This window comes from Lygodium microphyllum, chromosome 25 (genome assembly GCF_053477565.2).
Source record: "Lygodium microphyllum isolate KBCC chromosome 25, Lygodium_microphyllum_v1.1.10, whole genome shotgun sequence".
Classification (NCBI taxonomy): Eukaryota; Viridiplantae; Streptophyta; class Polypodiopsida; order Schizaeales; family Lygodiaceae; genus Lygodium; species Lygodium microphyllum.
Genome location: NC_141159.1, coordinates 78,147,641 through 78,159,440, shown reverse-complemented (window position 1 = coordinate 78,159,440; position 11,800 = coordinate 78,147,641). Strand labels below are relative to the sequence as shown.

Sequence of the window (11,800 nt, the reverse complement as noted above, 5' to 3'; positions counted from 1 at the left end):
GTTTTAGCATATCAATGATTGCATCATGAAATTCATGCTATGCGATTCCAAGAACTTCACCAAGTGTGAATTCCACTCTATTGCCAAGTATGTGATCTTCCAAGACCTTTTTAAGGTTTGTGGCAAGCTTAGGATACGATTGTAACCTATAACAGAGCTGCTTGCCCCTTTTCTTTCCTTCTTGTTTCTTCTCCTGAGATGCATCCTCCATAATGTGCTCTCAAGTATGGCTTTTTCAACATCTTTTTGCTGCTCCGTTTTACTTTGAGTTATGCATTTAGATGGGCGTAAAGAGGAAGGACCAGCAGTGTCCTCATCTCTTCTTCTCTTTTCTTCCACAAGAGCTTCTTGATTACGAACCTTAGTCAAATAAGCATAGGTTAAAAATGAATCCACTTATGCACTCCATCATGTTCTTCCCTGATATAATTTGACTTGCATCAACCAATTCAGACTTTGTTGTTTTGCCTTTTTCCATGCAATCTAATGCTTGTATCCAAACGCGAGATTTTTCTTTAGCAATGCCTCCTTTAGGAGTTTCATTAGTCCTTTCAATTCTCAACCCATATGTGGCTGCATCTATGGCAACAAATACTATCCATGCAGCCATATCTTCCAATCTCTTTTGCATGCCACCATTTCCAAAATTTGGCTCAATTGGAAGACCAATTTATGTTGCATGTATTTTTCCATCTTTCCAAAAGACTAACCTTTTCATTTTTCTTCACAGTAGCCTTGTACAGTCTTACTTTTCATGCTGTAAGTTGTCACACCAAATGCATCTCCTCTTGTATCCTTCTGTATATGGCCTTTGGCCGACCCTTCTCTTCTATCTTGACATCCAACATTTTGACCTTTCAAGCATAGATTTCTATCAAATTCAGCCTCAAATCATGCATGCCTTTGATTAATTCATCCACAGGATCACCTTTAAAAGCTAGACCAATAGGTATAGTCGGTTGTTCTTCCATATCTACAGGCGCATTGGCTGCAATTTCATCCCCCTTTTGAGCACTAGCAAGTGTGGCGCCTATAGCCCATCTTAATTTCATCCGCTCTCTCTTTATCAACATATACGTTTACTCAATTACATTAGCCCAATCTAACTTCAGTCTCGTTTCAGAAGAGGCATCTTCTAATGGATCAATCAGCTTCTCCTACAGAATAGGATCTGCAGCCTTTAGAAACAAATCAATTTTCTGACTCTCCAATGATTACTGCTTATTGGCATCCAAATGCGCATACTGACTTTCAAATTCACGGAGCAAAGCTGTAGCAGCCAACCCTTTATTGGGCTTTTCAATTCAATCTATAAATGTATTTTTAGTTAGCAATCCTGCATCTTCTAAGAAAAAATATTCTCTCAAAGCTTCCCGATTAGCATCTCTTTTATGTAACTCATCAATCTAATCATGTAATGCATGCATGGCGAAACGGGAGAAATATCAGCTCTATGCATAGTATGGTGCCCCATGAAACAACATCATTTCTTAATACAATCGGATGAAGGTCGAAACATTTTGACCCTTAAACTACTTCAATTCCTGTCCCACTACCTGCAATGCATTCACAGCTAAGAAATCCATCTTTTATGCTTCCTACTAAGTTTGCATATGTTGTTATAACAATAACTATTGCTGCTGTTGTTGTAGCAAAGAAGCAATCATGTATTGTAAAGCATCACCACTACTTGAACCAAAAGAATGCCCCATCTTTACACACCTACTGCTGACCTTCACGTCGGGTTCACTATTGTCGAAGTGTTTGGGGTCGAAACTCTACCACGAGGATAAGAGACAGTAGAGTGAAGGGAGATTTAGGGAGAGGAGTAGATGGAAGAGAAGGGGCTTAAAGAAATAGAAGATGTAGAAGAATACTCATAGAGGTGAAGCCTTTCAATTTATTTCTACATTGTGAGAAGATGAATCTCTTATAGACAAAAACGTGCATAAAACAATAACTTCCTCTTTGTTGCTAAGACCATCAATCTGACGCTTCCATTGGCTCCAAAACGGGCAGTAAAATACTAGGACACTCGGCTAGAATTCTGCTAGATCACTCCTTCTCCTAGTTCGAAGTGCTATTCACTACCTGAAAACTAGGATCTCGCGTCGCATGATTTTGCCAAATCTTATTTTTACGTAAAATCCTCCCAAAATGGTAAAAAGCTACATGCTTTCTTTTACGTGTCATTCTATTCTAGAAGTTATCTCTAGCTTTTGGGTGTTTACAATAGATAATATCTAAAATATTAAAAATTGGCTAAACTTGTCTAAAAGTCTTGTATTTTTGAAACATCCACACTAGAACACTGACATTAATGACTAATATGGCATTCACTCTCTAGATCAACAAGAAAGCTGCGCTATCAAAGAGATCGTGCAAGAGCTGCAAAACTCGGGGTTCAAGATACAGCAAGGAAAGAGGCTAACAAGAAGATCTCAAAATTTGATGCCAAAGATCATATATTGCTTGTCAAGAACATAGCCACAGCTCAAAATTTTGGTTCGAACAAGTACAACACCAAGTAAAGCCTTGCACGTGGTCGTTCAGCTGTAGTATGCCATGCTTGAAGATGAAAACTCTGTCGAGAGGATTGCTGAGAATGGGAACTGGGTTACTGAAATTTCAGCCTAAACAAAGCCTTTGGGATACTTGCAACATGGAAGTTGGTTGCATCATGCGATTAAAAAAAACTGTGAGCTCTTTCAGATTTGCTTTCCAAGGAAAGACCCAGTTCTAGAAGATGAATTACTTTGATCACGAGGAAACTGGTGGATCTCCAGCAACACGAGCATTTCAATAGTTCAAAATCATTGTACCCTTTGTAGCAATTTCAGCACCATCACTTGCTGTTGAGCAGCACTCAAGAACTCAGCATTTATAATGGCATTAGAAACAAGGATTACTGTAGATACCGAAGGACTATTGATCCAGACTCACAGCAATTTCAAAAGACAAGCTTTTGCCGAGTGCATCGAGTACAGGACAGGTGGGCCTGCTCAGCAGCACTCGTGCAAGTCCTGTTGAACAATTTAAAAAAAAACAAACCATTCTTCAACTGTCCAAAGCCTGTTGATTTACCAGTGGCATCAATGCATGAAAGCTCAGGCGGCATGTCATAGTTAGCTTTCACAACTCGCATGTACAACACTGAACCTGCTTGAAGGCTGGGTACATTGCATCTAGTGGCACCCTCAAATGCAAAGATAGAAAGAGTTCCATAGCTTGGACCTCCAATATCAATGGTAAAGCTCTCTGAACGTCGATCAACAACAAGCCCGATGACAATATCATTTGCACTTGGAATATAACGCTTTTGTGAGCCTTCCACCCAAAGCTTGTTCGGTTTTATGAATTTGAGTCTCCCAGCCTTGGTAGCCACAATCTGATCATTATCCTGACGGAGGCCCCCTTCCAATCGAAGTGTGGCAAGGCTGAGTTTGGAGAGGTCCAGCACTACGTCTCCGGGTGCCACAATCTGATTGAGGAAAGGAGATGCCTCGAGGGAAACCGTCACTCGCGACTTCACCGCCCCCTTATCATTGGTGATTGTGATCTTATTCTTCTGCCCGTCGTCTTATCCTCAGCGGAGACATTCAGAATGCCGTTGGCATCGATATCGAAGTAGACAGTGATTCATCAGCTCAAAGTGCACTTTTCCCCTCTGAATTCGCCACATTTGACAGCGACTTGCCACCGCAAAATGCAGTTTTGTCCACCACATTTGGCCGCAATGCTTCACCTATAGTCACAGCAGCATCACCGGCATATGACATCTAAACCCCATCACAAGCAGCGATAGCCTGTGCAATTGAGAGCAAGGCTGCAGCCGAGCCTCCGGAAGCGGACCCACGAGTCATGCTCAGTTCTCTGCCTGAGAAAGGGAAGCTTCTCTAAGCTGTTATGCAAGTAGGGCCTCTGCTATAAACACTCCTCCTGGCCTGATGACCGAGGCCGGCTTCATTGTTTACTTCGTCTCTCTGCCTGTTTGTGCTTTGATCTAGAGTTTGAACTTCATATCTGTGAGATGTCACATGATACACAGCTCCAGATGACTATCTGTGATTCATAGTGTCGCCATCATAATCCTCCCATTCTTGTTTTTTTTTTCCTCTTTCTGCTGCAGGCCTTCGTAACAGAAAATTGTGCTCTCTCTCTGCCCTTGTTCGTAACTTCCTCCCGCTTTTTCTCTCCTTTTTTCCCCCCATTCGAATTCTCTCCCCCAATTAGTCTCCTTTTCCCCTTCCTTTTCTCCTCTATCTTTAGTTTTTCTTTTTCTTGTTCACATGTCAAAATTAGGCAAGCGACCTTCCTCATTCCAGCACTTTTATAAAAGTCTGACATGAGCATAATTTTTGTCAAAGCCTTGATGTGCTAGTAATATGTCACCATGCCTTTTTCATTAATTCAACATTGACATCCAAGCAACCAAGATTATTTGCAAGAGGCATATCTTGCAGCAACTCTGATTCCTCCTTTAAATATCCTTCTTGTAGCATATCTCCAAAACACTTGCACCAAGGCTGTCATTGCACATAGAGCTAGACCAAATAGCAGCAGGACAAAGATCCTTTGGCATCAGTTTTTCATATTTTTCTAATACACGCACATCATGCATCCAAACAAAATCATGCGCATGCACTAAGGGAATATATACATTGGATACGGATTATTAAAATGCATCACACATCAATGAATCACACGCGGAAATTAACACAAATGCACAACAAAAGAAATGGAGGTGTATACGACTCGGATGCGCAGCAACACGACATCCACCCCCTCTAAACCTGCGCATCCTCCGGATGTGCCAACTATCCAGGATCATTCAAGTCCACAAATAGGTCAAGTCCATCTTCTGATTCTAGTAGACCTGTTTCTCCATCGGCTTCATCATCTATGTCTTCTGTCTCTTCTGCTTGTCTTTCACCTATCTGCTCTTCTTCTGTCAATGCTTCAAGTGCATATTCTTCATCTTCTCTTCTCTTGAAAATCTTGACTCGTTTTCCAGCAATAGGCACCCTCAATACTGTTCCATCTAATTCAGCTAGCTCATAAGTACCATTGTCAAAAACCTGCTTCACTTCATATGGTCCAAACCATCTTTGAACCATTTTTCTCATACTACTATGCTGATTTTCTAGACTACTGTCGTAGACTAGAACCCAATCTCCTTCTTTTATGGCTTTAGGCCTCAAGCGATGCCTTAAATCAAACCTGTCCTTATTTCTGAGACGGGCTGCCTTCAAACGGTCAACGGCTAGCTGCACATCTTCTGCCCTTCTCTCTAGTTGACGAATCCGAAGGGCTAACAACTCTTCCCTTGATAAATCCTCATGCCACGGAAGAACACTCCAAGTGAGAGCACAAATTTCAGTAGGCATGACAGGTTTTTGCCCATACATCAACTCCGCAGGCATGTATCCAGTAGTCACACTATGTGTAGAGCGATCAGCCCACAATGCAAAAGGTAGTAATCTCGGCCAATCTCCAATCCGACCTTTACAAGCTTTTGCCAATGCTTTAACTATTGGCGGATGTCCTCTTTCACTTTTGCCATTTCCCTCTGGATTATAGGCAGTAGTAAGAGCCAATTTAATCCCAAGCCGTGAGAAGAATTCTCTAGCTTCATCAGCATCTAGCTCTCCACGATCAGCTGTAATCTTGCCTATACATCCATACCTGCAAAATATTTCTTCCAACAAGAATTTACATACTATAGTGGTGGTCTTCGTCCGCAACGGTCTACCTTCAACATAGTTTGTAAGATCCTCTCTATCCAAGACAAGATATCTCATCTGCCAAAGTCCCACTGGCAAAGTAACCAAGTCTACCACCCACTTGTAATGCATACATAGTGGATAAGTCGGATGCAGCTCATCATGATGTCGCACTAAAGAGTAAAGCTGGCAGTCCCTGCAAGTTTCCACAAAATGAGAAACATCTTTATACATCCCTTTCCACCAGTATCTTTCTTTGATTTTCTCATAGGTAGCCCACACACCTCTATGTCCAGCCCATGAGCTCTCATGAAACTCTCGCATAATCTGTATTTGCATCGCTACATCACAAACTACTCTCAAGGGTAAGCCTCCTCTCTTTCTTGGATGCTTCCAAAGAAAACCATCTTTCAAGAAATACCCATAAGCCTTCCTTCTGATTTTCTTGAATTCATCATCTGTCCAATCAGCTCTTCGAGTCAATGAACTTAGATACTGTCCAATTTGTAGCCACTCATCAATATAAAGTTCTTCAATAAAAGCTTCAACAGTAGATACATGACAATCATGAATAAGGATAGAAGCAGCAAACTCTGTCTCATCATCTTCTGCAAGCATTGACTCCTCATCCTCATTTCTCGCTCTAGAAAGCATGTCAGCAACTGGATTATCTTTCCCTGCTATGTGTCGAAATTCTGGATTCAATGATTTGATATAGGCAATCCACTGAAGCATCGCTATATCTGGAGTCGAGCAACTAGTAATCATGCCAAGCAAAGGCAAACAATCTGTTTCCACAACAACTGAAGCTCCAATAAAATATCCTTTGTCACACTTCAGTGCAGTGACTACTCCCCACAACTCTCTTTTGATCTGTGGGTATCTCCTTTGTCGCTCATTAAGAACTTTAGCTCCAAAGCGGATAGCATACCTATTTCCATCAGCATCATCCTGTCCCACAGCCCAACCTATGCCAATAGGGCTAGTATCAACTGTCAACATGATCGGCCGTCCACACTGATAATCCGCCTTGCGTAGAGTAGGAGCTGATTGCAACAGCTTTTTGAGCTTACGCATGGCTTTTGAATGCTTCTCATCCCAATGAAATTTCTGCCCCTTTCGAAGCAGCTGATAGAGAACATCTGCAATATGAGCAAAATGAGGAATCCAAATCATGTAAAATACACAAGCTCCCACAAATCTCCGCACCTCTGAAGTAGTCGAGCAATACTCTGCAATCCTGTTTATGGCATCCACCTTTGCAGGAGAAGGCTTTCTGCCATAATATCCAACCATATGCCCAACTATGATGACTTCATTAACAACAAAGACAGATTTCAGCCCTGAAAGTGTCAAATTTACCTCCTCTAATCGTGTCAATATTTGTTCACAAGCATTCAAGTGATCAGCCACAAACTGTCTACATCCACGCAAATCAAGACTTTCATTCTTTTCTTCTTCTGCACAACCCTTAATAGGCACATCATCTAGAAATGGCATGGTATACTGCGGAATATAGTCTCGAAGAACTCTATGCATAGCATTCATCATATGAGCAACTGAGTTTGTAGCACCTTGTGGCAAGGTACACATCCTCACAAGACCAATAGGTGTCCGCATAGTAGTAATATCCCTGCTTTCCAAGGCAAGCTGAAACTGATCATAACCTGAATACAAGTCACCTAGTGAATAGATGGCTCGTCCTACAAAAGCCTCAGCAAATTCATCCACAACTGGACCTGTTCCCACATTCCTGATTGTCACTTTGTTCACGGGCTGCATATCCTGAATAAATCTCAAAGTACCATTCTTCTTTGGTACAGTAAACCTTTTTGTCAAAGTTTGACATGAGCATAATTTTTGGTACCATTATAAAAGTCTGACATGAGCATAATTTTTGTCAAAGCCTTGCTGTGCTAGTAATATGTCACCATGCCTTTTTCATTAATTCAACATTGACATCCAAGCAACCAAGATTATTTGCAAGAGGCATATCTTGCAGCAACTCTGATTCCTCCTTTAAATATCCTTCTTGTAGCATATCTCCAAAACACTTGCACCAAGGCTGTCATTGCACATAGAGCTAGACCAAATAGCAGCAGGACAAAGATCCTTTGGCATCAGTTTTTCATATTTTTCTAATACACGCACATCATGCATCCAAACAAAATCATGCGCATGCACTAAGGGAATATATACATTGGATACGGATTATTAAAATGCATCACACATCAATGAATCACACGCGGAAATTAACACAAATGCACAACAAAAGAAATGGAGGTGTATACGACTCGGATGCGCAGCAACACGACAGCGCTCTAGAGTTTTTCACACTGTGACCTTATAGCAGCATGACAACGTGTTAAACTCCTCTTTTAGGAGAAGGAGATGGGCAAGTTGTCTAGGCTGCAATATGGCCAAAATTTTGGTGGTATTTTAGGGGACTTTGTGAAAAAAATCACGTTAGCAATAACGAGCTAAGTTAGCTAGCCAAATGGCTTTCAATTTTGTAACCGAGATATTTTTTTTGACACCATTAATAATAATACAATACTTAGTTACCTCCAAAAAGGTAGTCCTTGATTTTCGGTTAATGCATACTATACCATCAAATGGCCACCTCACAGCTTGATAGTAGACAAATTCTTTCCATCCTTTCCTACAATTAGAGACATAAGAGAGGAGGTATCATCATCATCATGATTCACCATTATCATCAATCAGATCATCATTCTTACCATTAGAATTTCTACAAGTCTTAGTAAGAGAGATGGTCTTGCACTCGGTATCTCCCCTTTCAATTACAATAGTGAGTTAATTTGCCTCAATATATCTCATCATCACGTATTCAACCTCTACAAAACATGAAATCTTATGAGCTATCATAGAGACACGGATTTTTCTCTCACCCCATTGCAACCGTAGGCCAGTGCAAAGGTCTCTAGATTTCAAGCATAAAAAGTGACAATAGAGGCCTTGTGGTTGGATTTCCAATACAATCCAACCTAGGTTTTTGAAGAGCTTAGAAAAATGAATCAATGTCGATGCTTGAATTGAACGAAGCGGAGCCTCAAGAGGAGAAAGGAGCTATCTTTTGAGAGGAGACTACCCATTTTGTTGGAATTTTGAAGGCTTGGGCAAAGCAAACCAATCTATTCAAGGGCACAAGGCTACATGAGGACATTCACAAACGACATTACTTCAAATAAGCCCCTATGCTACAAGCACTTTAATAACTATGTATGCTAAATGTGGTGCTCTTACAAAAGCAGAAGAAGTACCTGATGAAGGTATTGTTCATGGATATATTCTCATGATCTCCACTGATTGCAGGATATCCACAAAATGGCCATGATGATGAAGCTCTAAAATTCTTTGATAAGATGTAGCACGAAGGTCACTTTCCACATTCAGTCACCTTTACATGTGCATTGAAATCCTATACTTGTGTAGAAGCACTCAATAAGGGTGAACAAATTTGTGATGAGATTGTGAGATCAAAGTTGTTGGAGAAATATGTTGTACTCATCAGTAATGCTTTGGTGAACATGTGTGCCACTTGTGGTGCTCTTACAAACTCAACCTCCTGCATATCAACACCTTCTAATCTAAAATTTGGCAATCCCTATCACTTTCCATCTAGATTTGTCGCACCTCCCTATACTATGGGTTGAAAATCCTAGACCTGACCCTTCTTATTGGTTCTTTTTGCTCCTCAAATGGGGTAGTTTATGATATTTGTGTAGGACCCAAACCTTCTTGTTCTCTTCTTTTATTTTCTACTACTCTCTATTTAATTAAGGCCCTCTTGTTCTATAGAACTAACCTTTTCTTTTGTCTAGTAGTCCATGAACCTCACATGCTTGGAACTAGGATATTTCACAAAGATGGTAACTTGGAGTAGACCTATGTCTTTCAAAGCAAAGTCCTTAAAGAAATTCCTGTAAGTACCATACAATATGCAATACATATATCTCACAACCTCCTTTCTGTCTAGGTCTTAGAAGACACTAACCTATCTAGTCAACCTTAGTTTACATCATGCGAAAACATTTATTCCTCTCTATGGGTTGCCAGTGGTTTGTATTTATCAACTTGAACTAGTGGTGAAGAGAGAGTCTAATTGCTAAAACAGCCTCCCAGGAACCTCTACCTTGAGCTCTCCCCTTGGACTTGTGGTGCCCATAGCTAGTACCACTCTCTTGAGGCAACATCACCAATGGAGATTATACAGTGGTCACAATGTGAGCAAACAACGCTATTATTAATGGCCTAGATGGGCTCTGTGATCTTGAAGGGCCAATCAATGGGAAGTATGTGGTTATATATAGCTGAGAAGTCCAAAGGCTACTCATATACTCATATAGCTCTAGTAACATAGGACACCCAAAAAATACCTCTACTCTTGCCATTAGCATGTCTGTGTGTTGTGCTATCCCTTTCAATGTTTGGGTTTGGATTATAAGATGAAGACCCTAGATACATCCATTTTTGCAATAAAATGAATAGCCACATCTACAAAAAATGCAACACATTAGCATTAGCAATGTACATAGATGTACATTCCAACAACAATAATATGCTTGCAGTCTAACATTCTAACATAGGCAAAGGCATATGCACAACATGGCATACAGAGAAACATACACATGGCATATGCATATACATGACATGATGTAAGCATATACATAGGCTAGGCTAGGCTAGGCATAGACATGGCATTATAGGCCCTATGTAGAGGCTATGTATAGGCTAGGCCAGGATAGGCATAGGTGTATGCATAGGCTAGGCTAGACATACGTGTATGCCACATAGGGATATATGTAGGCTAGGGTAGGCTAGGCTAGACACATGTGTTTGGCTAGGCATAGATGTATGCTAGGCAAAGGCCCATTCTTGCCCTTAGTCTATGCCATGCCTAGCGTAGCCTACACCTAGGCCAAGTCCATGCATGGCCTTCATCTAGCCTACACCTACACCTACACCTAGTCTAGCCTACACATGACATAGTCTACACATGGCATAAGCCATGCATACACATGGCATAGGCAATGCTACAAAAGCTAGGCTAGATATATGCATAGGCTAGGTATAGGTGTATACTAAGCATAGGTCTAGTGTTTGCCCTTAGCCTATGTCATGCTTATGCTTGTGCCTAGCCTATGAATTTCCTTCACCTAGCCTACACATGGTATAGGTTACCCATGGCTTAATCTATGCATAAAAAATGGCATAGGCCATGTATAGGTGACTAGACATAGGTCTATGTGTATGTGTAGTCTACTAGGCTAGGTTAGTCTAGTGTAGCCTAGCATGGCACAAGTGATGTAACGCTTGGCCTACGCATGGTGTAGGCATTGTTTAAACATGGATTATATTGATGAATGGCTTACACGTGTAATAGGCTACACCTATGCTACGCCTACTACACCACTGCTTACCCTATGCTAGGTGTAATTCACCTATACCATCTCTGACATCTAGCCTAGCCTATGTCTAGTCTTGCTTACACTTACATTTTTTATATAGTTAGAAGGAGTACCCAAACACCAACATGTTATAGAGTGAATAGCACCAAGAAGTGATTATAATGATTTATCATGGCAATTTTGGGAAGGACATTTAGCACATTTGAGCACTCTATACTAGCCTACTTTGCTATAGTACATGTAGAGTTCACACTCAATGCTCACATGCCACTAACCATTCTCAAATGTCTTTTCCAAATTGTTATGTGTCCCAATCATTTGTTTCTATGCTTACAATAACATCCAATTGAAGAAGGACTTGTAAATCATGTCTTCTAGATATGTTTGCATGTGAAATGATCATAATGCTAACACTGATAAGCTAATAAAGTCAAGACACACAAAAATTGTAGCTATTGTGATGAGAAGAGGGGTGATGAGCAGGGATTCTACATGGTCACATACCTAGGAGCATTTATCAAATTACACATAGACAAAATATTAAGACTATACAATGAAACATTTTTCATTTCAATGGTCATATGTCAATGGTAACCATGGTAACATCACTAAGGATTCAACAACCACTCGTGGCACCCAAGTTAT

The 11,800-nt window shown here is 40.7% G+C and overlaps 1 pseudogene; it reads right to left on the bottom strand.

The window, feature by feature from the left end:
* Positions 1-2,738: 2,738 nt before the first annotated feature.
* LOC148014409 (uncharacterized) overlaps positions 2,739-11,800 on the bottom strand; it is a 48,983-nt pseudogene continuing 39,921 nt past the window's right edge.